The 26,726-nt window shown below is 40.0% G+C and overlaps 1 protein-coding gene across 2 annotated transcripts in view; it reads right to left on the bottom strand.

The window, feature by feature from the left end:
- LOC124162342 (protein inscuteable homolog) overlaps positions 1 to 26,726 on the bottom strand; it is a 388,980-nt gene that overhangs the window by 138,439 nt on the left and 223,815 nt on the right. Inside the window, exon 1 of one of the 2 annotated variants that reach the window (XM_046538846.1) lies at positions 2,548 to 3,614. The exons of the other annotated variant lie outside the window; for it this stretch is intronic. The gene's annotated coding sequence lies outside the window, so the exon portion shown is untranslated. Of the gene's footprint in view, positions 1 to 2,547; positions 3,615 to 26,726 lie in introns of those variants that run through there. 2 annotated transcript variants of the gene reach the window in all.

The following is a 26,726-nucleotide window of genomic DNA, read 5'->3' as shown; positions in this document are numbered from 1 at the left end:
GACAATTACGAACGCATCCGGTGAGGAAGGAGACTACAAGAATGCAATCATCGGAAAAAATGCAATATTGACGCCGGACTGATTGAGAGACGCCAAGCACATAAATATCCTCGCGAATTATATTTATTTATATTATTCAAATAATCTAAAACAGCCTAAAGTGGCCTTTTAACATTAATAAATAAGAAGCTATTATGATTCTTTATTTAATTTAAATAATCTATAACAGCCAGAATTGGCCTTTTATAATGAAAAAACTAGAAACTAATGAACAAGCAACTACATGGCACAAACACAAGAAAACTTGGCAAAAATAATTTCCTGACAATCACAAACTATGGAGGTGAATCCAGTCATATTATGAAGGTAGATATGACTTTTTGATACGGGAGGAAAACAGTGATAGATGTAGGAGAGGTTTTGTTAGGGTGGGCAGAAGTAAATGAGTCATACAGTGTTGGGATTCAGTAAAAAAAAGGGAGGGAAAAGTTAAATTTGGGTAGGTGTAGAAGGTCACTGCAAGTAAGAGAGACTGCGGGCTTTAAGGCTTGGGACATGTAGAAGGAAATCTTTCTTTGGAGCGAAAATTACAGCCATTGGTAGAAAAACAATTTTAAATCTTGGATTTTTTCGGTCGTATGATAATGAAGGGATTTATTGCATCGACAGGATTCAGAGTGGAATAAGTTACTCAAGTTTGCAATACAGTGACTGGCAATAGAGGTGAAGGATTTTTGAGGGCGCTCCAGAGTTTTAACGTTGCTGGGACAGGTGGTATGGATTATGTCTCCAAGATGCAATCGGTAAATATGTTTAGTGAAATAGTGAATGACGCAGAGTATACTAAAATTGTCTCTTTCCGATTCGAGTGCAGTAGATTCAAATGAGAGAGACAATGGAGCGCAAACCGCGCTAGGTGGAGAGGAAAAAAATCAATACAATTCCCATTCGCATGTTTCACTAGGGATAAATGGAAAAAAACGTGGCTATAAACATTTATAAGCAGCGGAGGAGGCAGAGGAGAAGGATGTAGCATCTACCTTTGAGAATAGATTTTCAAAAAGTAATGAAAAAATTAGACGTGGGAGAAGGGAGCACAATGAAAAAAATTAATTTTGCTGTTTATAAATTGAAGGTATGGATGATAGTAAAAATATCACAAAACGAATTTTAAAATAATATTGAGCGATACCTATGAAGCCAGAGGGGGCCTGAATAGGAATACTATGAGCTTTCTTAAAGGCTTCACGAAATATAGACGTAGGAGATTAATATTTTAATTGCAAACAAATTTCAAGAAACTCAATTGTATCCAATTAGTGGAAAAAAGAAAATCGATATTAAAATTTTATATCGATAGCAAGTGTTCCTGTAACTCCCAGCATAATCAGGCTCCAGGCGATGAATTCATTGCATATGCAAACCCATACCAAAATCTATGAGCCAAATATTATTGCAAGTTACGGAAAATAGAGGCCACCAAATGAATAATGAGAAAAATTACAAGTCCACCAATTTAAAATTACACGAATAAAATTATTTTTTATCAGAAATTCCAAATGTTAGCCGACTGAATTATGGAGGCGAGACTTAACCTAACAGGTTGTAAAATGCACGCGAATAGGGTAGTTTCCTTCATCAAAGAAAACGAAAGGCATTGATTGCGATTCGTTACCCACCATTACTGTATTCATAATATACAAATTATTTCGTTTTAGAAATACCGGTTTAGACGAATGGCAATGGTCCATTTTTATCCTCATTTGAAAAGGGCCAGATTGGCGCCCATGCGATGCCACTCCACGTGACGTCACAGGGACCTAGTTCCTAAACGAGAAGATAGGAGTTATACATCGTCTGAGGTAACCAATGCATGCATGAGGCACAGAGCTCAGGGAAACATGTCTTAATAATGACTTATTAAAACTGGCTAAGGTCGGAAAGTTTTCTTCGTTTGATAATGTATTAATAATACTTATTTAAGCCAAGCGCTACCAGCTAGCAAGGTACTCTGCTACCTGCTAGCATTCTGCGTCGTATCAGCGCTCAACTCGCCTCAAGGTCACCTCACAGGGCGGCAGCGGGAACCAGTAATACGTCACACGGAGAGATTTCCCGGCATTCATACTTACGCGTCGCGTTTTCGCGCGCTTGAAAATTTTCACTTTTCATTTAATCGCGAAAAATTGATATCGTCATTTAAAAATCTAAAATCGTGAAATACGTACTCCAGGAGTAATAATCTTTCGATTTAGGCAATAAAAAAATAATAGGAAACCACCCTATTGTGAGCGTGATAAATAGTGTTATAAATTATAATTTCCAACTGCCCAGGCGAAAGGCGGATGAATCACTTCTGTGTTACGTTGGTGGCTTTTTTTATTGGGCGGATAATTAGCGCCATGGTAGACGAGATAATGGAGGAAACAAAGTTACAAGGGATAAATGAATATGCGCCATGGAACGGTCTCATTAAATAATCCAATTGGTTGGATGCAATACGGCGGTTCCGCATAACGTAATTGTTACGGTAAGTGGAGTTCTCACCTGAGTGAGCGGTGATTGAAATTTCACGCCGCAACCCAGTAATCAAAATCCGGCGTCTCCAGCAGCAGGAAGAAACCGAGAAAATCTTCACACAGTCACGGGCGAAAAACTAACGACGATCACAAGACAGTTCGATCTCCACAGAGGTCATAAAAACAGATACATTCTCACACCCAGTTCATAAGTTTTCCCCTAGGGTGAAACACACCAGTATCACTCAGGGCATCATTATGGGTTTATTTTCCACACATTTCCACTTCACCTCGTTGATCCAATTTGCTGCCCTTTGCGACTATATTCACCTTTATATAATAAGAAAACTCACTTGTACGGCCAACCAGGTTTTTTTCAGGACTTAGAGCGTCTTTCGAAAACGAAGTATTCAGTTTCGCTTGTGATAGCAACACAATGGTGGGATAGCTGATTTTACACTTATTACATGAACTTCGACAGGAATTACGAAACAAATAACTTTAGTCTCCAGGTAAATGACATTTTCTAAAATAATCACAAACTTAACTTATCACGAGTACAAGAGAAGGGGTCACATATAGTTTTTCTCCCAGTATTTTAAGGTAATGTTTCTCTACCCAGACCTTCAATCTAGATCTTCTCAACAAAAAATATCACTCCAAAACACCGTAAGAACTAGGAACTTTCCAACGAAACTATATTCTCCTTCAGACATGAAGAAAATACATGTTGGGCCAGCCACATTTGCTCACCCGGATTTAGAACGTTTCACACCCTCTTCGCAGACAAAGTACATATACGTTCAGTTTCGGTTATGATCGCAATGGAATGCTGGTTTTGCACTTACTTATATCCATGGATATTATGCACTTATCACATCACGACACCACACATCCACGAATAGTACGGGATGATTACAAAAAGAGCTAACTTAAAAAGCTTATACATCAGCGAGATCCAAGCCAAACACGTGGATGCGAAGCGTGGAGAGATGAACGATCGATATGACAACGCGACACAACTAGCTACAACAATCGTAATCCTTTCGGCGCGGCGATTCCTTTCGAGAGTCTGCCTTTTCGCAACTGCACACCTCGCGCTGCGCCAACTCCCACACCGACTGAGCTTAAAAGTGAATCCCGCGAGAACAGAGGTGGAGTATCAAGCGAGGAGTCGATTGGGGACGGGGAAGCCAATCAAGTGACTCCGAGCCCGTCACGTGCGGTCTTCACTCTTGTTGAGGTGTGGGTGACGGCTAATCCGTTTAGTTGGAAGGCGGTCGATTCGGGTCACCCGCCCGCGGGTCGCTCACTCCACCGTGAAAGAGATTTAAAAAAAAATCCAATATTTACTCCCCGACGAAGTCTTTTCTTGTAACCACATTCCTTGAGTTGGAAAACCGAACTAACAGCGAGAGTTCCTCTTGTTATTACTCAACGCTGGAGGAAGCCCAAGGAAAGGAACTTGTTCTCCTACCTTGAATGCGTAATATTCACACGCTTGTGCCTCAATCTGGGGTGAGCTCTACCCTGACCTAACTGAACCAATCTTCGGGTAGTATCACTCAGTGAATGAGTGGAGTGATTAATTGATTTTCTCGTAAACAGTATTGATATTGATACTCTTGTAACTTTTGGTTTACCATTTGGTTGCGATTCAATTGCATACTGCAAGTGTTCTATTCGGCTTTCAAGATAACACAATGCCAAAATGTACAACCAGAGATGGTTGAAATTAAAGGGAGATACTTCGTAGTTGATAGTGCTGCTTGAAATTTACCAAAGATGTTTAATGAGTTTTCAGCATAAAAGTAATAATTTGTACGAAAATGAGGATAAATCCGTCGTTGAAAAATGTCTTCCACCACGTTTTTCCCGCCTTGTGCATGGCAACCGACACCTCTGGAGCCAAAAGGCATCTTATTCCCGGCTACTATGCCCGCAACAGAAAAAAATCCCAGATCCCATTTACCCACGAATGTCAGCACCGATGCATCAGCCGACGCCTAGAATTCTGCTTTAAGGCTCTACTGATCCGCAATATGTTTTTTCATACGAGCATGTAATTGAAATGGGCGGGGAATATGCAAGGCCTTTCGCCAGCGTTAAGAAAGGGGCAGCGTAAACTAGCAATTCACCGCAAGTGCATACGACCAAGTATTCCATTGGTAGACGAGCAAAAAATCCAAATATAATACAAGATGAGCTGAATGGATCGAGTAATATTACAACAAATTAATATGGAGAGGATCAAAGTACGTGCATTAAAGAATAATGCCATATGTCCTCAGAATACATACGATGGAAAATTAAAGTATTTTTCGAGAAAACAATTATGGAAAAATAAAAAGAACGTTTATGGAAGAAAACACCCGTATTCCCCTCAATAAATAGTAATTACTGTTGAGTTGCGGTTATGATTCAAAAACCCTCATCTACCAGACCACATATCAAAGGATGATTCATTAAAACGACAGAGATTCAAGCAGTTTGAGGAGAACTTTATTACAACTAAGCTGAGGGCAAACAAACGAGTCTCTACGAAATCTTTAGGAAACAATCGGTCTAACCCGCGTCGGGTTACAGCATCCGACAAAATGTGACCGATTGTCATTGGCTCATGCTAGTGGTTATCATATATAAATTAAGATATTTATATTATCCCCAATTTCTTCAGTTAATATGATATGAAAAAGGCGTTTCGTTTATCTTGAGCACTACTACGATGTATGGCAAACGGCTGATATTTTATTTATCTAAAACGTTAATTTTAATATAATTTCAACAGTTCTAGAAGCATTAATTGAGTTGTTTAAGCGTTTTTGAACCATAATTAGTGTTACTGACATTTTCTGAAGAGCTAGGTTGTATTTTAAGTTGCTGCAGCTTGAAATTTTACCGCAATACCATCTCGCTACAACTGAAAGCCATCCATGGCAGTTTACGGTTTAAAGATTGCCACATCTCAAGGTGCATTCCATTACCGAAGTGAGGAGAATGCAGATTCCAGTGTATGTTAAACAAGGCCGTAGCCAGGGGAGGGATCAAGGGGGATTGATTCCCCCCGAAATGAAAAAAATTAAATAGATACTTTATGCTCGCTTGGTGCTCACACGACGATATTATATAGCGGCACAGGGACCACTAGTAGTCCAATGCGACTTAAGTCAATAATTATCTGAGCGAATTTGTAGGTGCAGTGTGTGTAGTTGTAGTGCAGCGTGTGAAATAATAGTGCTGTGAATTAGTAGAGAGGTGAGTGACTTATGAGCCTCCTGAGGGACCGCAGAATTGACATCGACACCGAGGAGTTATTTCATTTGGTCGCTGCAATAAAAGCTAGAAGGCTGAATTCAATTTTATAATAATATTTTTATATTTTCCTTAAAGTGTTTTTCATAAATATGTATATTTAACCGTATACGCTATTTTATTTATCTTATAAAAATAATTTTATGTTTGTCTACTATTCCATAAACCCCCCCACCCCCGAAAATGTTTTCTGGCTACGGCCTTGATGTTAAGGGAAGACGCTGCCAACCGCGGTCCTTCCGACTGTTCTCCACGGCCTCGTAAGGCCTATTTGGGGGCGGGGACGAGGGATGGACGGCTGGGAGACGGACAAGCGGCGGCGGTAGACCTTGGCAGCTCGCCAGAGGCGGTGTCAGACGAATGGAATCAATCAGAGTCACCCCCGGGTGACTGCAGGGCGGCCTCTCAAGCGGACCACCGAATGGCTCGGAGGCAATTCCTCCTGGTCCGCGAAAAATCGAGGCGTCTGGCCAGCGAGAGGTACCCCGCTGAGGCCCTGCATTGATAGCCACTCCGTCAATTACGGTGGTTCCTTAGAAGTGAGGGAGGGAATCCCGGGACGGCGAGACAAGCAGGTCGAATGGTGACTCCCCCAAGGTCGAATGCAACCGTATTCAATTACGGAGGAATGATATCAATCTTGCGCCCACGGTCCCACAAAAGAGAGATTACACCGTGACAAGAGACGGGCGTGGAATTCGGCAATGGCGCTATTAAAGTAAAGTTGAATGGGGGCGTGCATGGAGGGGATATCGTGCGCAAAGCAATTGTAAAGGCCGTTTTACACGGGGCACGGAATTGCGCAGGTTAGAGCTGCATTAATTTCTAAAATGGCGTGGAATTGCACGAATGCATGAACGAAATTAAAACAGGGGCTATTTTGCCGTCTCGCATCCACGCATTCTCGCATGTGTTCTAGCAATTCACCGCTTTACACGACGCAATTTTGATTGCGCCTTCGCACGTACGTCAGATTGCGCCATTCCGTGTACCGTGTGAAACGGTCTTAATAGTTTTTGTGCCTAAAAGACCACCCCACGTAATGGCGAGGAATATCACAAAAACACTACTTTACATTCAAGGTGACCTGGAGAAAGGAACTGACATTCCTACGCAGAATATGTAGAACTGAATGAATAACCAAATTTCCAGCGATGAGTTCATTAGTGTATTTTAAAAGAACTCAATCGTACAAACAATTTGATTGGCCTGAGGAAGTCTTGCAATACGTAAAAAGCAACATTTTTTCTGAGACAATTTGAAATAAATCATTACAACTATACGAACCTATACGACTATATAGTGTTCTTCAACGAAATATTAGGAGAGTGTAAGTGCTCTTTTGCGCGCCTGACAAGTGAGCTGCCCCTTAACGCCGAATTCTCGTGAATTACTAATATAAAGTTCCAATTATTAGAAATTTTGACAGATATTGTGACGGAAAACAAGAGAAAATAAGAGTGAAAACTTGAGGATGGAATTTTCCGATTGCGGTGAATGTTTACAGCGAGATGAGCGAAGTAAAACATGATCTACTACTCTTAAAACGATGAAGGTACAGTACGATCTCAAACTATGTCGAAAGCGTTCAAGGAAGCTTGGATCAACATACGGAAAATCTATCAAAATAGATAGAATATGTATTCTAATTTAGAACCAAATGGGATCACCCTTTCTTTAGAAAATTTAACTTGAAGTAATTTTACAAATGCAATTTAATTTTACCGAGCTAATGGATTAAAAGTCTATCGCGGACAAAGTGATGCAAAATGGCGATTAAATTTTGAAGTATTTCATATTAATTAAACAATTATATTTTCAAATACATTTTTTCCTCTTTTTTCGGCCATCGCTCTTTTAAGCAAGGCAGCATTACATAACGTGCACATTAGGAAAATTGTAGCTCTAAAAAGTTAAGTGTTGTTACATGAGGCAAAAAATACTGCTACATATCGTTATCACGGCGCGACGTGGTAAAGGACTCGTGAGAGCAAAGCCACTATTTCACCGAAGAAGGAGGTTACAGACTGGCGAAGATAAGCCGTGGATAGATGAGCAGGTTGCTCGAAGGAGGAAGTGAGCACGGTTAGATAAGCTAATGGCTTACTCGATTCAGCGCTTCAACATCACGACAGTTCTTGGCATGTACTAGTTCGAGTGTCACCCAACAGATACCAAGAAGTCACGAAAATCTTACATACTGATTCCATTTATTACGTGTTATCGCAACCAGATATTACATCAAAGTCCTTTCAAATGAACATCACTAAATTGATGTCTAGAGTATTTAACGCACGGAATCAATGTGAAGAGAATAATAAGAACGGAAATTCCTCGAATTAATGAAGATGTAAACATTAATATAAATGTAATTACGGGGATGGCACGGAATATAAGTTTTAAAGAATGCTTTGAACGCTAAGAAAAATGAATTATTTCTCTTCTAACATTTATTAAGTAAAGGAATTCGCTACAAACAGACAAACAGTGTATAGATTTTGAGCACCGCATGAAATCGACGGAGCTTATTCTCATTAATGAAGTTTCAAAACAACCTAGACTTTAAAAAATTAATTTTTCCGGCTACACCTTTAGTGTTCATTCATTGTAAATAAATGGATCTCGTAAAGGCTGTTCCGTTGGTGTTATTCATTTCCTAATTAAAGGTGAAAGGTGCTGTTTCAAGCCTGAGGACAAAAAGTGCAAGTATCAAAACGTTTGACAGTACGCTCTATGCTACGTACTGAGCTAGAGTAAAACTTCATATAGAAGAGGAAATCGCAATAAAAGATAATTTCACATTTGCATAAGTATTCCACGGCAGTAGTGAAAACGAAACTTCATACAAAAAGTTCACACTAACGAGAACTACACAAATTACGAGGTAATTTAAATTCCACTTGAGTATCAGCGCACGGAGTTTTATCAAATAGATCAGCGTTTCAAACTATTATAGTTACGCATTAGCAAACGTAGTTAATAATTACCTCGAAAAACCGACAATTTTTTTCTGAAGGTGGAATATTGTCCCCAACAATAACCAATATCCCATTCGTCGGAACAGTGCTCAATGACAATGAAAAGGGAGCCAAATGTTGATGCCTATGAATTCAAATTGCGATATAAATCTGCTGCGGTCGTTTAAAAAATAAATCATGTCAGGTCATGTGGGCAGAATTTTGTATTCCGATGAACAAAGGCAAGAACAAGCTGTCGTAAGAGTTTCCGGGCCAATGATGGGAGAAAACTCATATGGCAGCAAACAGAGATAAACATGTCTCCTGGTTATCTACACGCCTTTGGGGTGATTCACGCATTCCACTCCGGAGAATTCAAACATTAAGCTGCTGAATTGCATCGTTTCAGCACTGTGCCCTCTCCAAACAAAAAGGAGATAAAAGAAATAGCTGGCATAAGGTAGAAAAATATTCAGCGTCAACAAGATAGTCGTAGCCAAAACAGTCATAGGCCCACATACGCTTCATCGTTATCATCCGCCTTTGATGTGTGAGTAAATTTTCTTAAAACAATATGTCACACTAAATTCCAAACCATTATGGTGAATGCGCAATTAAAATGCAAGAAATGAAAATCACAAAAATAAATAAGGCCATATTATGTTATTAAAGCCGAAGTTAGTAAAGAAATTATACCGTATTTACAATTGAAAGTAAAAATTTCATATATCACAGGGATATTTTAGACAAAACTGGACCAAACTAATTTAATTGCACTTCAGTTTGCAGTGAAAAATAGGTAGATGATGTTGCATTTTTTTGATGCAATGGACTAGAAAATTCATAGGTCCCTTTGCTATCCATTGGTTTGCTTCGCAGTATTGATGTCATCATTGAGTAGGTACAGTATCAGTTAGATGCTTAAATTGATAAATCATTCAAAGAATACAGATATTTGAGAAGGAGTATCGTATGCATATACCAGAGAGCCATCATAAGAAATAGGAATCTGACCGGTAAAAAAAGTTTCTTTTTAATGGTCACAGCCAAGTATCTGCGAGATCACTACATTAATGGCATATTTTCACCTACCAATAAATATCTTCCAACCTGAGGCGCTCCTGACTCTTTAATTTTCGCCAGAATAAAGATAAGGAATAGTTTTCCGCAGAATCTCATTTTAGTAAAACTAAATTTTGGAAAGTTGTCAAACCATTGCAACGACATACTTAGCTAATGTTCTCAAATATGATATTTATTTCATTGTTCAACATTAGCGTGGGAAGTGATCTCACCTAGAATTATCCACATAGTGGAGACTTGCTTGAAGAATACCTATAAAACAGGTCACAATGTTAAGAGCAGTATTACGACACTTGTGCATGATTACAATACACTACCGAGGCTACATTAGGCATGTCAGTCCAAAAAAACTTAAGTCCCTAGCACCCCACGAAATGCATGCCAGTCCTCAAAATATTAATTAGAAAGGATTTCCCCACATTCTTACAAATCTTGTCTGATTCCTGCGTCCTTTTCCCAGCATTACAAATTAGTCTCCAAAAAATATACGAGCGGCACCTACACCGCCAGCGATTACACTGAACTCATTCAGCAACATAACAGAGAAGCAGCGATCTTTTTTCCTCTTCGGAACGTGAATGGCGAAATGCACTACGGGACCGATAATTGATCAGGTTCACGTCTTCTACCATTCATGCACGATTTCCTTCCGACGAGTCGTTCTAGGCGTTGAGTCACCCTCCCACTGCCAACCAAATGCACATCCCCCCAACAATACGATAGAAAAAAAAATATTCAGCGAAGCCAACTCCCCATTCCAATCTCAAATCCAATGAATCACGCAGCTGGTCTCGATGATAAGGCTAGCTGTTCGGCTTGGCGCTGAGTCCAGTGCCTACGAAGGCGTCTTTACGCTCGTGAATTCATTGCGATTCACCAGAGTGCAGCGTCCAAGACGCGGCTTCAGGGAATGCGGGAGGGAGGTGACTCACCGCCGTGCCGCGTCAAAGAAATTCTTGCTACGCTATCGGCGCGATAGCAGTGTTTGTGGTTGAACAGCGATCGAGGGAAGAATTCGAGACGAAAGAGTCTTCGCTTATCGATCCCAGGCGCGATAATATGAAAGACGTAATCGAATAAAACTAAAAACTTCCTGCTTACCTGCAGCTAACGCGATACAACTGTTTACACCATTGTAATAGTATTTAGCTTGCATGTACACGCCGTGAAAAAATTTCACAGATTTCATGCATTTGTTTCATTTCCTCTCAAATTCTTGGAAAACACTCAACCAGCTTTTAGAGAAGAGCCATCGAGTAAGCTAAAAAGGTTGGCAAGGAAGTATACTCGGCTGTGGTAAGTAAAAGAAAAGCATTAAATCTGGTGCTATGATTAGAACTTAATAGACATTAATCCTATGAAAATATTGTAGTGTGTATTTTTCCGAAAATTTTAAAATAATCAATGAGACGGAAAACGATTCGAATTATAAATACGCGAGGGAGGTCTATTAGCGAGTGACAGGAAGCATAAATGAACAAAGGAAGATATGAAACTTAAGGGTCTGGCAAGAAAGTATAAGTAAACCTAACCAGGTAATGTAATCAAGGATGACAACAACTTAAATTCAATATAAGTAAATTTTTCGGCAATAGCTGGTTTATATATTTTTTGACAAAAAAGACACGACATAAGACAAGACACTTCGTTGGTAAAAGGGCTGCATGAAATTTGCATTTACTTGAATTAAAATCGCCGCATCATTCGTTCTTTCTAATACAATTGTGACAAAAAATGTGGCATATGATATCGTCAAACCATGCAGTACCTCAGAATGTATTCATCCTTTCTGCACCACATACAGCGCCTCCTCATTTATAAGTCAACATTACCAAACCAAAAGATTGCGAAACCGATATCTGTAAAGTCATCATCAAACATTCACTTACCCTTTTGTATCTTAAGATAATGAGGATTCACGGCACATGACGATGTGAAAACTATAATGTCCTATCATTACCATTTCAATTTGCAAGCATTGGAAAAGCTCCAAATAAAAATATATGTTTACGCAACGTAATGTATGGAGAAAGATTTTAATAGATAACGAAAGAATAGGCCTTCGAAACAGCATCACTAAGAGAATAAATACAAAAATTCATTGGCAAATGAATCTCTTTGCGATTCTTAATGCAAATAGAGCACAACAGTCTATTAGACGATGATTTCAAGAATATGTCAGTCTTGAAGATAAAATGTGAATGCGATCAAACCAAATCCCTCCCTGAATAATAACCGCCAAAAATAGCTCATCTCATTAATGACAATTATTATCCACGTGTCTGACAGAGGAGAGAAAATGTGAAAATCCAAATTGACGCGTAGGGCCAATAAAATATTTTTTTACTATTTTTAATATGTAAATATTTCTTAAAGTATTACAACTCTTTGAAGACTCCGAGCTCAAAGGCAAACAAATCAATAAGACTTGGTTTACGCGCAGTCACGAGCAAAACACTCGCCAACAGCACCGCACTCTAGCTTGCGAGGTAAAGGTTGGTCAATGTCAATGCTGAGGCCACGGGCGTTAAGTCTAAGATATCGTGGATTACACTCTCCGTACGGAAAAACTCGGGAAACATTTGCCTCCATCCCATCAATGCTCTTTGAGAAGAGAACCCACCTACAGCTACTTAACAGAAGACGTCTACTTAGAAGTCAAAAGAGCTCCAGCGGAAATAAACTCCACGCAATCAGCAGTACAAATAATCTCGATTGGGGCATATCTTTCTCGAAGTAAAAATAATAAATGAAATATTCAAAAGGGTGGCCAAGAGACCTTCGACGAATACACCGCGTTCACAAGTAGCATAGAGTTTTGCATTTTTTTTTGCAATTTTACAAGGCTCACCAGGAATGAAGTGAGATTTGCATCTATATTCCGCATCATTTGAATGATACATACGGCAAGGAGTGCGGATGCTCCAAAATAGTCTTTCAGGAGGATAGCATCATCTGATGCACTCAACTGGCGAGGTGGCCGTAAGAATTTACATTGAGGCAACTGCTAAATAATGCGACAGTGGTGACGGTGATAAATTCAATTAAAGCCATTCGGAACTGTTTAAATATTCGAAGCAATCAGAAATTCATGACATGACACAGCTTTTAAAATGCTACCTTGATATGTATGGAAATAAGACCGCATTGAGTTCGGAAAATGTGCACAGCGTACAGAAAATTTTCTACTAGAATGACAGAGAAAAAAAACACAAATTTTTATACGCAAAGAGGGAAAATTTGTAAGCATAAAGAAGAAAAAAAATCACACTTACCAGTTTTTTCATCATTTTTTGCTCTATCTACAGCTGATTATATTTTTAGCTAATTTTCTACCAGGAGATGATATTTTTTTTTAATATTAACATGATTTCTCACATAAAAAGAATAATAATTCAAGTACATACCAAAAACTGAACTGCTGCGCTTTACTCTTAGAGTGAAATTATCCTGTGTTTCAATAATTGAACTAAGTACTTGTATTTTGAAACCTACTGGAATTCGCTCCCAGGCCGGTGTCAGCCGGCCGGCAACAAAAATGAACAAAATATGCAAATACGTATAATAAGTTTGTAGACGAGGGATAAATGACAACTAAAACTGAAAAAAAAAAACTGATAAAAAATTGCATCACGCATAATAAAAAGAAAGTGATAACGGGGCAGACTGCTCGCAAGAAACGATTCCTGAAAAGATTTAATGGAAATTGCGATGACGAATAAGGAAAATGGGCGACTATTTCCTTGCTAGACATCATTTGGAGAACGACGCGACGCCAGTACTACGGGTTCTCAGGAGGTAGCCTAACTAACTGATTTAGAGAGCGTGCAGCAAAGATCATCTACACGGAGCATAATGCATATTGTGGAGATATACTAATCCTCTGCTTAATACATTTGAGTGTATCAAGTAGAAAAATATATTTAACATCCATTCCAGAAAGTTAAAAAGGGGATATTAAAAAAGAACTACAAAATAACAGTGGCATCCTTTGATTTACTTTCAACTAGGATATACATTCAACTGATTGAGCGCAGACAAGACTTATCATTACACATATCAAAATGAATATCCATCAAAAATCGACGTTAAGGGAGCGTTAAAAATATGGCAAAGCGATAGAATTAGCAGCACCATCATAGGCTAGCCAGTATAAGTATATTTCACGGGCACTAAGAGCGAGCTCGGGATAGAAAACTGGCGGTAATCACCCGGCTATCCGAAGCAAAAAAAACACATACATCTGCAAGATAATAGTGCTAAATTTCTCCATTACAGAAATTTATGGGAATTTCTCCATTTGAAAACCAGAAAGTTTGTGAGACAAGTCGTGAGTGTAAGCATTTATCGGTGAGAAAACGGAGGAAACTCAGTCGTTTTTATTCATTAATTTCTTTTTTACGATCCGATTTTGAAACTAGGAATGAATGTAAAAGCACATTCACTCATTATTGGGTGAGCTCTCAAAAAGCGTAATTTCCAAATTAATATGGCAGAAATCCCTACATTTCAAGATTCTATTGCTCTTGAGGGTACATCTGACGTGCATTTCGAAAATGGCATAAAGAGACATAAATAAATCTAAACCGCACCATACCCACGGAAAATGTTTTCTGTTAAGCTAATAATTCCATATAAAAGTAGGCAATACTACTTATCTAATAATGCCGACGGAACTTAATCCACAGGTTTTGAGCTTCAAGCGCTGAGTTCAATCATTGAGCACAAAATTATCTCACTCCGAGAAGAAAGCGCAGCAGCTCACTCACTCTGTGATTCAACCCGGAATTTTATTCGGATAGGTGAGAGTAGAGCTCATCCCGGACTAAGCCACAGGCGCGTGGCTTTCACATATGTTGGGCAGGTGGGTACACTTCCTTTCATCGAGCCACTCCCACTTCCCACGGAGAATAAGGGTCTATTTAGATTTCGAACTATCAAAATTAATAATAAAATAAAATTAGTGAACGATTCCGTTAAAGCGAAGCCTCTTAAAAGAAAGATAGCATTACAGGGAATGAAGTTCCGCACCATGGACGAAAGATTAAACGCGAATCACTCAATTCTCAAAACCAAGTTTACACAAAAAATCTTGGCAAGGCTGAGCTAAAACGGAACTCCTGGGGAAACGAGACTCGAGATTATCACGATCAAACAGAATAAAATATACCAACAGCTTGACTTCATCGCCTTACCCTTCGTCTCGAACGCCTCGCAGGCAGCAGTTATTGGGCACCGAGGAAGGGCAAATATTTGAGTCGGTGGCCGTGAACTCGACGTGGTCGACGCGCAATTCGAAAAAAAACTCCTCTTGAGAAAGCGGCGGATGCCGCGCCGGCTAAGACCCTGTTGTTTGCAGAAGACGACGACGAAGCAGCGAATGAAAGGCAAATAAGGGTCAGTGGAGCGGGAGCCAACGCAAACAGCGCGAGAAACAACAGGAAGAAAGAAAGAAAGAGAGACTGCTAATTAGATGAGCTGGCAGCCTGGCCACAAGGGATTTAAATAGTTATTCCGACTCAAGTAATTTTCTTGAGGCTCTTGCTTTTTTAACTCGTAAAAAGTATACTCGCCGCTTGGAAACGATTGGAACAATTCTGTGGTTAAAAACCATTCCCATCCATCTTACCTGTGTGCAAAATAAAAGTGAGTCTGCATTATAAAAGTAGCTCAAGGATATTCATAAGCCTTTCATAATTTTATTTTATAGTCGATTGCGATAGTTTGAAAAATAAAGAGACTGTACTGTTGTTTTACGTTTCTCGATCCGCCGATTTAATACTTCATAGTTCCGCCCGCTCTTCAAGCCTAATCCAATGGATTCTGCGAGCTCCGGCGACAGGCTAGATACTTGGGCAAACAACTTCGATGTAAGCACAGGCATCGAGTGCACTCGGAAACAACTGAGGCATGCTAGAGGCACGAGCAAGGCTGAAACGTGCTATCTTGGCGAAGCACTAAATTCGGATACGGCTACAAAGAAGAATAAGAAGAATTTAAGAAGAAAGAGAAGGTCCATCCCATCACGGTCACAAAACGAACAGAAAAGAAGGAGACATTGAAGGGAAAGTGTCAAGGCTTCCGAGTAACGGTGGTTGACATGAGAGAAAGAAGTGGATGACAAAGGCCAGAGCCATCTCGCTTTCTTCCCTCCTCTTCTCCATCCGCACACGTCTTCCTCATTTCTGTACCTCCGCTCGTGCTCCAAACACAATGAACTCTCTGAGACCGAGGGTCGATTACCTCCTCTCCACCTTCTTGTCCGGGTCTGTCTCTCGCTTTTCCCTTCTCCATCTATCCGTCAGGAAGAGTCAAAGCAAAAAGATAAGGAGGGAGATGCTCAACGATCTCGAGAGAAATCACCTCGAATGACCCGTTGGTAGAGCCACAAAAACGCAGTCAAGTTCGACAATGCTCATTTACATAATCGAAAACATTCATACACTATATGAAAATGTTTTAGGTAGTCTGCAGTAGTTTCTTTTAGCCGGTATTACATTTTCGAAAATCAATACAGCGGACAAAGCTGGACGCTTCACAAAGGTTCACGAAAATATTGGTTGCATGATAAACTCAGACATTGAAATAATCTACTAACGACAAATTTCACCAATTAATTACTCATTGAAGCTGGTTTGAACATGTGAGGGTGGAGCTCACCCCTAGCTAAGACAGAGGCGTGTTAATTTCACACAATCACGATGGGGGGCCTAGTTTCATTCCCTGGACCACCTTGCCCTTCGAGGATTATTGTTTGGAGGCGTCGGGAGGCTTCACCCAGGATTTGAACCCAGGCCCATTCTATCGCTATCGGCCTATAGGTACGTCTCCTGCCGCGAAGAGTCAAAGTACAAAGATGAGGAGGGAGAAACACGATAATCTCGAGTGAGTGCAGCATTAATTAGGGATGCCATACTATACACAATGATTAATATCACATTATTATGAAAGAATTCTACCGGTTTATATAGGTTTGCATGAAGAAATTGGAGCATTCACGAAGCCTTCCCGCAGTCCCCCCTCCTGTCATGGATTTCCCTCCTCAATTCACAATAAGGCCTACTCCCTTTCATTTCCTTACTTTCTTACTACCTTTCTATCTAAAAATCCTATTCTCTTCCTCCCTCTCCTTCTTTTACCTAACAATCTAACCTCTAACACTCTTTCCATCGTCCCCTCCCCGCTAAGTAATCGTTCCATTCATACTTTCTGCCTCCTACGTATCTCGTAAAGAAGCTGCCTCTCCTCTCCCACCATATCCAGCACTTCGCCGTTCCGTCTCCTCTCCGTCCACTAATATCGTACAGTACTAATATATTTCACCGATCACTCATATAGCAATCCAGTGAGGTTGGTATGAATAGTTGAGAGTAGTTTTACCCCTGGCGGGCGTGCGATATTATGTACACATTCTGGGAAGGGGGGCCTTTTCCATGGGTCACCTCCTCGCACTTGGGGTACTTTTTGATTGGGGGAGTCCCTAGGCTTAACCCGAAATTTGATCCAGGGGCAATACAATAAGTATTCTTTCCACGGCCACAGGATACATCTCTTCCACCCTTTTCGAGCTCGAAACTAAAACGGCGGAATAATTCTTTAGAATTATCAAGAATTTTTGACAACCTTTCACTAGAGTATTCCCAGAGAAAATTTTCAGACTTCCCGTGGGATTATAAATCGTTATGTTATATTCAAAACAATTTTTTCTGGCACTCAAGTGTTTAATAAGTGGCCTCAGAAATTTATCTAATATTTCAGACCGTGTCATCGTTTTTCCTGGTGCTACAGCCGCGATACGATTTTTATTTTACTTTTTACATGGCGTCAAAGATAAGAATCGCAGCTATTTCCATTTCAAAAACTCCATTCGGCACAACAATAGAGCATCGGATGAGAATGGCGCGCCTCTTCCATGAATATTTTCTGAATCTCTTTGCCGTTCCCCAGTTATCTTCTTCACAATGCATCTAAAACTTCACGAATGGCATCTCTACACCTACACGCTAGCTGTACGATATAGAAAGACACATGCGTCATCAACTATGGAAAATAGTTTCAATGGGCAATGCGATTCTCATGGTCAACATTCGTTCCTCAACAACGGATCTTTTGGCGTTGGAAAGTATGATTTATTTTGTAATACTCACATAATGTACTGCGGCACTGAGATCTGCAAGTCAGGTGTAAAAAAAAATATTTGAAAAATAGCCAGAAAAATATACCAAACGCAAATTTTGTTCCTATTCCACATAATTTCTAGCAAAATACTCCGCAATAATTATATAACGAGGATAACTCTCCTTTTTTAGGTTCCTTAATCAATTCCATACGGAATCTTAAGGCAAAAAAATGATCTCAAAATGAAATTCAATCAAAATTCCTCTTTTAGATATACCGAGCGACAATATAAAAGAGAACGTCACTACCAAGGCAGAATAATCTCTAGATCATTTTCATAAGTTCAAATGTGATGGTAATGAGGATAGTATGACCCGGCCTTGTGGTGCCTGAGCAAACAATCTCAGGTTTCCGCAGAATAATCAAAAGCATTTTTGTACCCATCTCCGTGAAGAACAAACTTTCAGACTCTCTACCGACTTCGTAACTTAAACTCATCCAACAACAATTGGATAAAGGTCAACCATGATCTGGAGATCATTAGCGCTTGCAATTCCTTTTAGATGAATAATCAGAAGAAAGTTTTTTCGGGTAAATTCCCTCTTGAGAAAATATAGGCAGCCGTCATCGCACGCAATGCGGTAGATGGGACCACCGTGCACAAGTATTTCACTGGAATGATAACTAGCTTATTCCTTATTACAAATTGAAGTATTTGATATGGTGATCACGACAGGCATTTTTCGCAACTACCAATTAAGAATTTTACCTTTAAGAACGAAAATTGTCAGCATCGACGGAATCAGTTAACCTTAAAAAATGTTGTATGAAATTTAAGCGGAGTGAGGAAGAAGATGGTATATCTTTGTGCCTTAAAATGTTTTCCATTTCTATTGTGCATTAATTTCAAGTTTTTTGCAGGTTAGTTAAGGCCGTCAATAAGCAAGCGGTGGCTAGGAAAATGGATATATACGTGTCTCTTTATTTTCAAGCAAATCAAAAACAAAATTATAAACAAAACTTGGTGAATTTTAAGAAGACAGTATTTTTAAGGCTACACTCGTATTATAAAATTTTCAATAAAATTGCACGTGGGTAGTTAAAAAGTTTCTCTGGCCAACATCTTAATATATTACCTGCATTAAGTACACATATTTACAGGGCAAGTAAAAGAAAAACAAAAAATAACATTATTTTCGAAAAAAAACATTGAGGCATACGACTACTCAATACAGCTTTTTTGGGAGTTTTAAGTTCACATTCACGGAAGGGTTGAGCAGCGTTTAGATGGGATGCAGGAAGAGTATGGTCTGATAAATTTGGATATAAAATGGACCTCGAACCGATCAAAGAGTATTTCCTAAGGAGAAAAAAACATCACGGCATCACAATGATGAGGGCTGGAGTATACGTGAGAGCCGGCGGGTCTCACGATGGAGGGGCACGCCTATGGGACCGCGCGCCTCCGCCCGCCCACCCACCCTCTCCCTTGACCCGCCAATATCAATAGATTGGAGAGGGACGGCGACACCCACTCGTCGTGAGTGCACAGAAATGGAAGAGTCATCGTCTCCCTCGACAGAGGAAGCGAAAGGAAGAGCCGGTGCCCTGACAACGACGAGGAAGGACCACAATGGCAACCTCACATTCCACGCACGGAGGGAAACCAGGACTTGGGGAGAGAAGTAAGTTCGTACGTGAACTCTTTAAAAAAATTAGAAATTATGATCGAGATATGGATCCTAGCGCATCAGTCCGTTTCCTGTTATTTTCACGAAAAAAAGCATTGGGGTAACCGAGTACCAAACACAGCTTTTTTGGGAGTTGTTTATGGTACGGTCACGGAAGGGTTGATCAGTGATTTAGATAATAATAATAATGTCCCGACTAACTAACGTTAAGACTATATAGTCTTCTCTTACAATCAACTTGTTTGAAAGTCACATACATCCATGTTCTGGATGGCTGTAAATCCACCCAAGCGAGATTCGGGCCCACGACCATTAGGGTGGCCGTCGGGGACTTACCCCGGCCCAGTCTGGGATGCAAGAAAGGAAAGAAACCCGGACTTAAGGAAAGAATCAAGTTCGTTCATCAATATTTTTAAAATTGTAAATTATGACCGAGAGACGCATCATAACGCACCAATCCGTTTCCGCTTTTGAATGAGACAACGGCTTTATGTGCACTGACGACGAGTGGGTGTCGTTTTTCCTCTCCTCCAACCAGTGCTTACAACCCTTAGGCCGAGTGACTGATCAATGCCTGATTATCCGTGAGTCTCATTCATTTAAACATAAATCCTTCAGCTTTAACTCACCCCATGCCTCCCACACTATTTCCTCGGCATGCGTGTTAAACAGAAAAGGCAATAATGGGCAACCCTGTCTCGCACCTCAATCAATGCTTTCCTTTATCTAATCTCCGTTTACTATCCTACCTTCAACCTCAGACATTTGCAGATTATTAAAGACCATTACATTATTTACTATATCTTTTGATAGTGATCATCTAGTACTACCCAGGTAACTGAACATTAAAAAAGAAAATAAATTAAGAAAATTAAGCTGAGAAGAATATACACACATTTTCACTCAGATTATTACGGCAATACTAGGGTAGGAAAACGAAAAATGTTGACGTGTCAAAGATGAATTTGATGTGTCGTTTTGAAAAAACGATAACATGTTCATTAGTCCTAAATAAATATGATAAAAATATTACTTAGGGTCGCCATCGGACTACTTTTCGAATTATCAGTACGTAAATCCTGTAATAATTGGTCAAATCAGGGAAGTTAAGGTTTTAATTGCCCACAATCTCTGTACCCTTACTTTAGTTTTGACCTCAATGGATGTCGCCCATAGTGGCAAAACATGTTTTCGATAACATAGGTGAAAACTATTTTTTCTATCGAGCAGTCGCGATCTTACCTCCTTAGCAAAAATCATTGCCTATTAAGCGAATTGAATTATAGTCTTCTCTCTCGGTATTTGCCGCATCCAAATACTATAGCTCACACTAATCTTCTATAAGAGTTTCATATCCTTACCCACTCAACCCATCAACTCCTCCTTCCTTGAGCTTGCATAAATTGGCCTATAAATTTTTGCTAATATGAAAATGCATGAATGAATGAAGATGTTTGATAGGCATTCGGGGTGAAAAAGTTTCACGCGGTTAAGGATTTACCGTTGTGTTAGAGTTCAAAGAAATTGCTTGTGAAAAGACTGGTCTAAAGTGAAGCGCTCTACAGAGGGGGAACACGTACACTAAGGAAGGAAGATGGAGAAGACAGGATGCCTTCGAGATGTGGGAGTGGAGGTGAATGTGGAAGGTGAAGTGGACAGAGAGGAGGAGAAGCGACCAAGTGCAGGACATGGTGGCTGAGGAGAGGAAGCTTCTAGGAGATATACGCAGGAGGAAAGATTTGGGTGGAGTGAGTAATTAGCCGGGAGGGGATGTTGAAAACAGCATTGGAAGGAAGAATGTTAGGTAAGCGAGGGAGGGAAGAAAGGGAATAGTATTTAGAGATAGAATGAACAGGAGCAGGTCTTACTTCTAATTTCAGAGGGAAATCCAAGTTGAGAGGAGAGGCACGTCGGAGTAATCTACAAAATGCTCCATGTAAACCTACCTCAACTCGTGAGAGTACCCTAATAACAATAATAATAATAAGAGGAGAAATTAATGGCGGAAGAAATTTAGCGAGCATTTTTGACGAAAGTTTATTGCATTGAAGGGATTGATTTAGCGGGCACCCACATCATTTTATGTGAAGAGAGGGCGACACCCAATCAGGAAGTGATTCCGTCACATCGTGAGGGCAAGGAATCGGAAAGTCATCGCCGAAAGCGGAAAGGACCCCAAGACGTCGGAGGCTGATGATGAACGGGCATCGACGCTTTGTCTCGGGAGAGTCCGCCATGGAGCGGCATGAAAGCCATGAAAGGAGAGACAAATGGGGGCGGAAAGGAAAAAGGCATGGAGGAAAAAGCACTGCCATAGTTGTTAAAGCATCTGGAATTATGAATTCTCTGACTTTGCCAGGCCTTTCGCTACTTTTTCATTGACCTTGAACAAAATAATAGTGCATTTACGTAAGTAAATTAGGTAATAGTAATTACTTAATAGAACAAATCGCACTTTCCTCCATACATGTAAGGGTTACTTTATCACTCATGAGGAGTTTACAGAAACTTAAGGCATATACGTAGTCTTGATAACTGGTGAAATCGCTCTTTACAGGTGTACGCTTTGAAATTACGATATAATGTAAAATATTCGTTGGTATCGTAAAAACAAGATTTATGGCAGAGCAGTTTCGCTAACACGTATTTCTATAAATGAGAAGACAGGGTAAAAGGAGAGCAACTTTTGTAATAATTATTGAATCTACATTAAACCCTTTGAACCACCGCTGAGGTGTTTGGCTGGGAGTCTTAAGACGATCAAATACAGCCAAATCTAAGATATATCATTATTGACGAGAAAAAAGGAAGCAAATGAAACAATAACATATGAACAAATGAAACAATATGACATAACAAATGAAACAATATGATATATTTCTTAATGACTCCAACACGAAAAAGAACAAGCATTCCACAGGCTCTAATTTTGTAATTTTACTGTAAGTAAATTGAAAAGTCGAATTGCTGCTTTCGGTTCTTCATTTAACATTCACGAGCGAGAATTTGAAGCATATTTTCTAAATTAGCAACTTTAAAATTCTAAATTTCTATTAAATTCTAAACCACGTTTAGATTATTTCAATGCTACCATCACGCAATAGCCAACTATTAGCTATTTTTTTTGTATATAAAAATGATTTTTTAGTCCGCCGTGACCACTCAAGTCGCCTAAACCGAAAGATATAACCTTGAAACACTTCTTTTAAAGATGTAATCACGGGAATACCATAGCTAAATGGCACTCCTCTTCAGCAGACTAAATAACATATAAACGCATTATTCCTCCAGAAAAGATGAGTTTTACATTTATTTTGACTTACAAAGGTGGACTCAATAAGAAAAGCTGTTCTCGGAACAACTTCACTACTATGGAAATGAAAAAAAGAAAAAAAATAAAACGGCGTAAATTGACTTACAAAAGTCATTAATTGAGGAAGGTTCAAATTTGCTTTGAAATTAATCAGCAAAAAGAAATAAAGTCTGTCCTCTCAAGAGATTATATAAACTACCGTAATATCTCCGATATCGATTTCAAGACCGATGCGCGGTTTTAGAGTGGCTGAAAGAATAAGTCATGAATTTTTACAGTTTACAGGTAAGTTTGGGCTTGAATCTCCGAAAAAAATTCTAAATCTTACACTCCCATGCCGAATGGGCTTGGGTGAAACTAGAATAATAGGTTGAACTTGTTACACCCACAGCCGTGAGTAGGGAAAGTGATACTTCAGCCATACGCTTTCCCTTACCCATTCAGCATCGGAACCCTTGCATACGCGTAGGACCTAATCTCCATGCTGAGATCTTATTTTGTAACAGCTCACTGATACCCATTCGAACGTTACTACAGCTGCTGCCCGAACTTGATCTCCAAGAAGGAAGGCCAAGCGTGCTCTCGGAGTGAGATTTCCCGATAATCCATAGACATTGAGTCTCGAGGATATAAGTCCGGACCAGCAACATCCTCTTCCTGCCCACCCAGAATCGTTTAGAACCATACGGACGAGTTTCTGGCTCCTTCCAGTGCACCCTAGGTCCACATCTTCCCTTAATGGATATCAACGCGACCCCACGAACTGGCTTCCGCGTTTGAAATGAGCACCCGTGGCCATCTGGGTGCTTTTTTGCAGTGTCTGGTTTTTCCCCGGCAATCAATGGCAGTGAAGATTTCTTGGGTTTCACTCCGGGTAAGGTCCTGCACATATCCTCCCGACGTTTCGATGTGCAACTCGCCCATCGTCCTCAGGTATTTAGGAATTCAATGAATCGCAAATGAACTTTTGATTGAGGAATCCAATTTGGATTCCTCAGTCCCTGAGAACGGTGGGCGAGCTGCAAATCGAAACGTTGCAACGTTACGACCTCCATACTCCATACGATCTCCATAGGAGTACGGAGGTCCTTACCCAGAGAGAGACCCGAGAAATATTCACTGCCGGGGTGCTTTTTTCGTCGGCCCAAGATGACTACGTAGAAGAGGTCCAGGTCCGTTGCATTGAAACTTTATTTATGCTTCCATTTTGGACGTATTTCAATCGGTTTTCAAACATATCCGAGGCAGGGGCGTAGCTAGGTATTACGGCTTGGAGGGGTTTTAGGTGCAACTAATACTGGAGTGTATGGGGTATGGAATACCCCGAAGGGTAAGTGGGAGGTGCGGGGACCTTCACCAGAAAAATTTCAGGATAAATAGTGAGTTTTACGGCTTTCTGAGGGATATTTCATTAATCCTTACACTATTCTAATAGTAATATTAAATCAATTAAGTAAAATGGATTTAACATAAAAATTTCTCTGTGCTCCTGGGGGTGGGGTGGTTTATCCCTCAAAACGCCACTGCTTTATTCCTCTGCTGGTTTATCCCTCGCAGCGCCACTGATCCGAGGAGCGATCTATTTTTTGTAATTACTTAGCATCTTGTATCTAAATATACGAGAAAAAGCTATGAATTTTGGTAGATCATGTCACCACAATTATGAATATGGTTATTAGCTCTACTTATAGCTTATTTATCGCAGAAACTGGGATCGCTCTGCTACCAACAACGCGAGTGGCGACTTTATAAACTATTTTAATGCGCGGCGGTTGAATGGAGAATTCTCTATTTTAATATACGTGAGTCAGTCATTCAGTATTTTTTTACCTACATTAACTACCCCAAAACACTTGAGTCCCGGAGTATTCTCACCCACGGTGAGTGCCTCTCCATAAACGAATAAATAAACCAGAGTTCTGATGACGTCAACTCATGACAAGTGGAAGGGAACTTATCTATTTTTCAAAATTTAAAATTCATGAAATTATGGCTGAATGAGGCCAATTTCTCCGTCCCTCATCTTTTCGTTTCTTATCTATCGAATTCTTTTAACGGATTGCGATTTCTGGACCAAGAGAGCCACCTGTTTGAGAAGAGAGTGGGAGACACGAAGTTTCAAACGCCGCAACAACAACGCCAAGTGATAGGTTGCGTAAGCATATTCTACGCATCGGAAAGCGGCTGAGCAAAAAAATCCATCGGAGAGCCAAAAGAAGAAAATATTAACAGGCAAAAAAAGATTGCATGCGAGGAAGAAGGATCTGTGCGGAGACAAGAGGAAAGAGCCTTTTTGTCGCGTCTTTGGGAGAAGAGGAGAAAATGAAAACGAAAAAAAAGCATACATCTTCGGACGACGAGGTCTGAATGAGTTTCGAGAGCGTTGAGGAAATGGTGTGCGGTGAGTGTATGAAAAAGTTAGCGATTCTAGAAGTGGGGGGAGGGGGGCGAAGGATGAATAAGGCGACAGGGGGATGGGAAGACGGGGGAAGAGAGGCAAATAAAAAAAACAATGGAGATGGATGGTGTGAATAACGGCCAGAGACAAAGATGACGCCTCTCTCACCTGGGCTAATTGAAAAGCTGCCATTCCTCCTTCGTGGTTTTTTTTCGTATTCTGTCCCGCTCCCTCTTTTTGGCAATAGGAGTGTTCCCATCCCCTTCATTCCGCAAGTTTTTTTAGAACAGTTTTGATGGACGCATGTGAAATCCATTTCCTGGCTTAGAACTGGCGCAAGAGAAGAGAACTAGGTATTCTCTATACAAGCTCTCGGTGAAACGCAATTTTACCACTTGTCCTCGTACTGTCAGGGAGTGTAATAGTTTATTTACTCATCAAATTAGTAGCAGTAATCGCTAGGACTATTGACGGCATATTCTTCTTTTCCCATTCGAATTGTTTTGTTCTGACTCTGCTTTCACTGTATTTATTCTTCATCTAATCATTATTGAGTGTTGTTTGGTCTTTATTTATTCACGGTAAACCCTAGTCTGATTCTACCCTTACATGGAGGAAAATACTAATCACTAACCGTTATTATATTTTAGCTACCTATTAGTGTTGCCGCGAGACGAGACGAGACGAGACTTTCGCAAGTCTCGTCTCAGTCTCGTTTCCTGACCTCTGGTATCGTCTCAAGTCTCGTCTCGTGAACCCCAGTCTCGTCTCGGTCTCGAGTCTTGGGCGAGACTCTCGTCTCGTCTCGTTTCCCCCACAGTACATTTAGCGTCGTTTTCATGCGTTAGCGTGCTTAATCGCTTAATCGATAGTCTTAGAAATAGGAAAGCCATTAATATAAATTGCAAGCACATATTTATCTGGACACCAATTGCATCAAACTGGTGCTAAAATCATTGATTTTATTGATAATCAATGAATAAAATAGTAACATAAAACGAAAAATGTCTAAAAATGGAATGTAGACATAATCCTAATCGATCACCAGAAAAATTCAAAAAAATATATTATCTTAAACATTGTTTGAAATTGATTATTATTAATACGTACTTACAATTTTCAGCGTCGTTTACTTTTGCCTGCTCCCTGTATGCCGTGTCTAGTAGTTCAAAAGTCTGTGGGGTTTCTCAAAACCCAGGTTCCTGGGCAGTTTTACATCTGTATCTTGTCTCGTATCTCTCTATGTTTATCTCACTCACTGCACACTTTCTTCTTTCAACCCTATATGTTTCAATATATGCGTTTTGTTGAGCAAAATATGCCGTCTGGTCGATC

The sequence above is a fragment of the Ischnura elegans genome, chromosome 7 (assembly GCF_921293095.1).
Source record: "Ischnura elegans chromosome 7, ioIscEleg1.1, whole genome shotgun sequence".
NCBI lineage: Eukaryota > Metazoa > Arthropoda > Insecta > Odonata > Coenagrionidae > Ischnura > Ischnura elegans.
The sequence above is the reverse complement of the archived record's forward strand: the minus strand, read 5'-3'. Positions and strand labels throughout refer to the sequence as shown.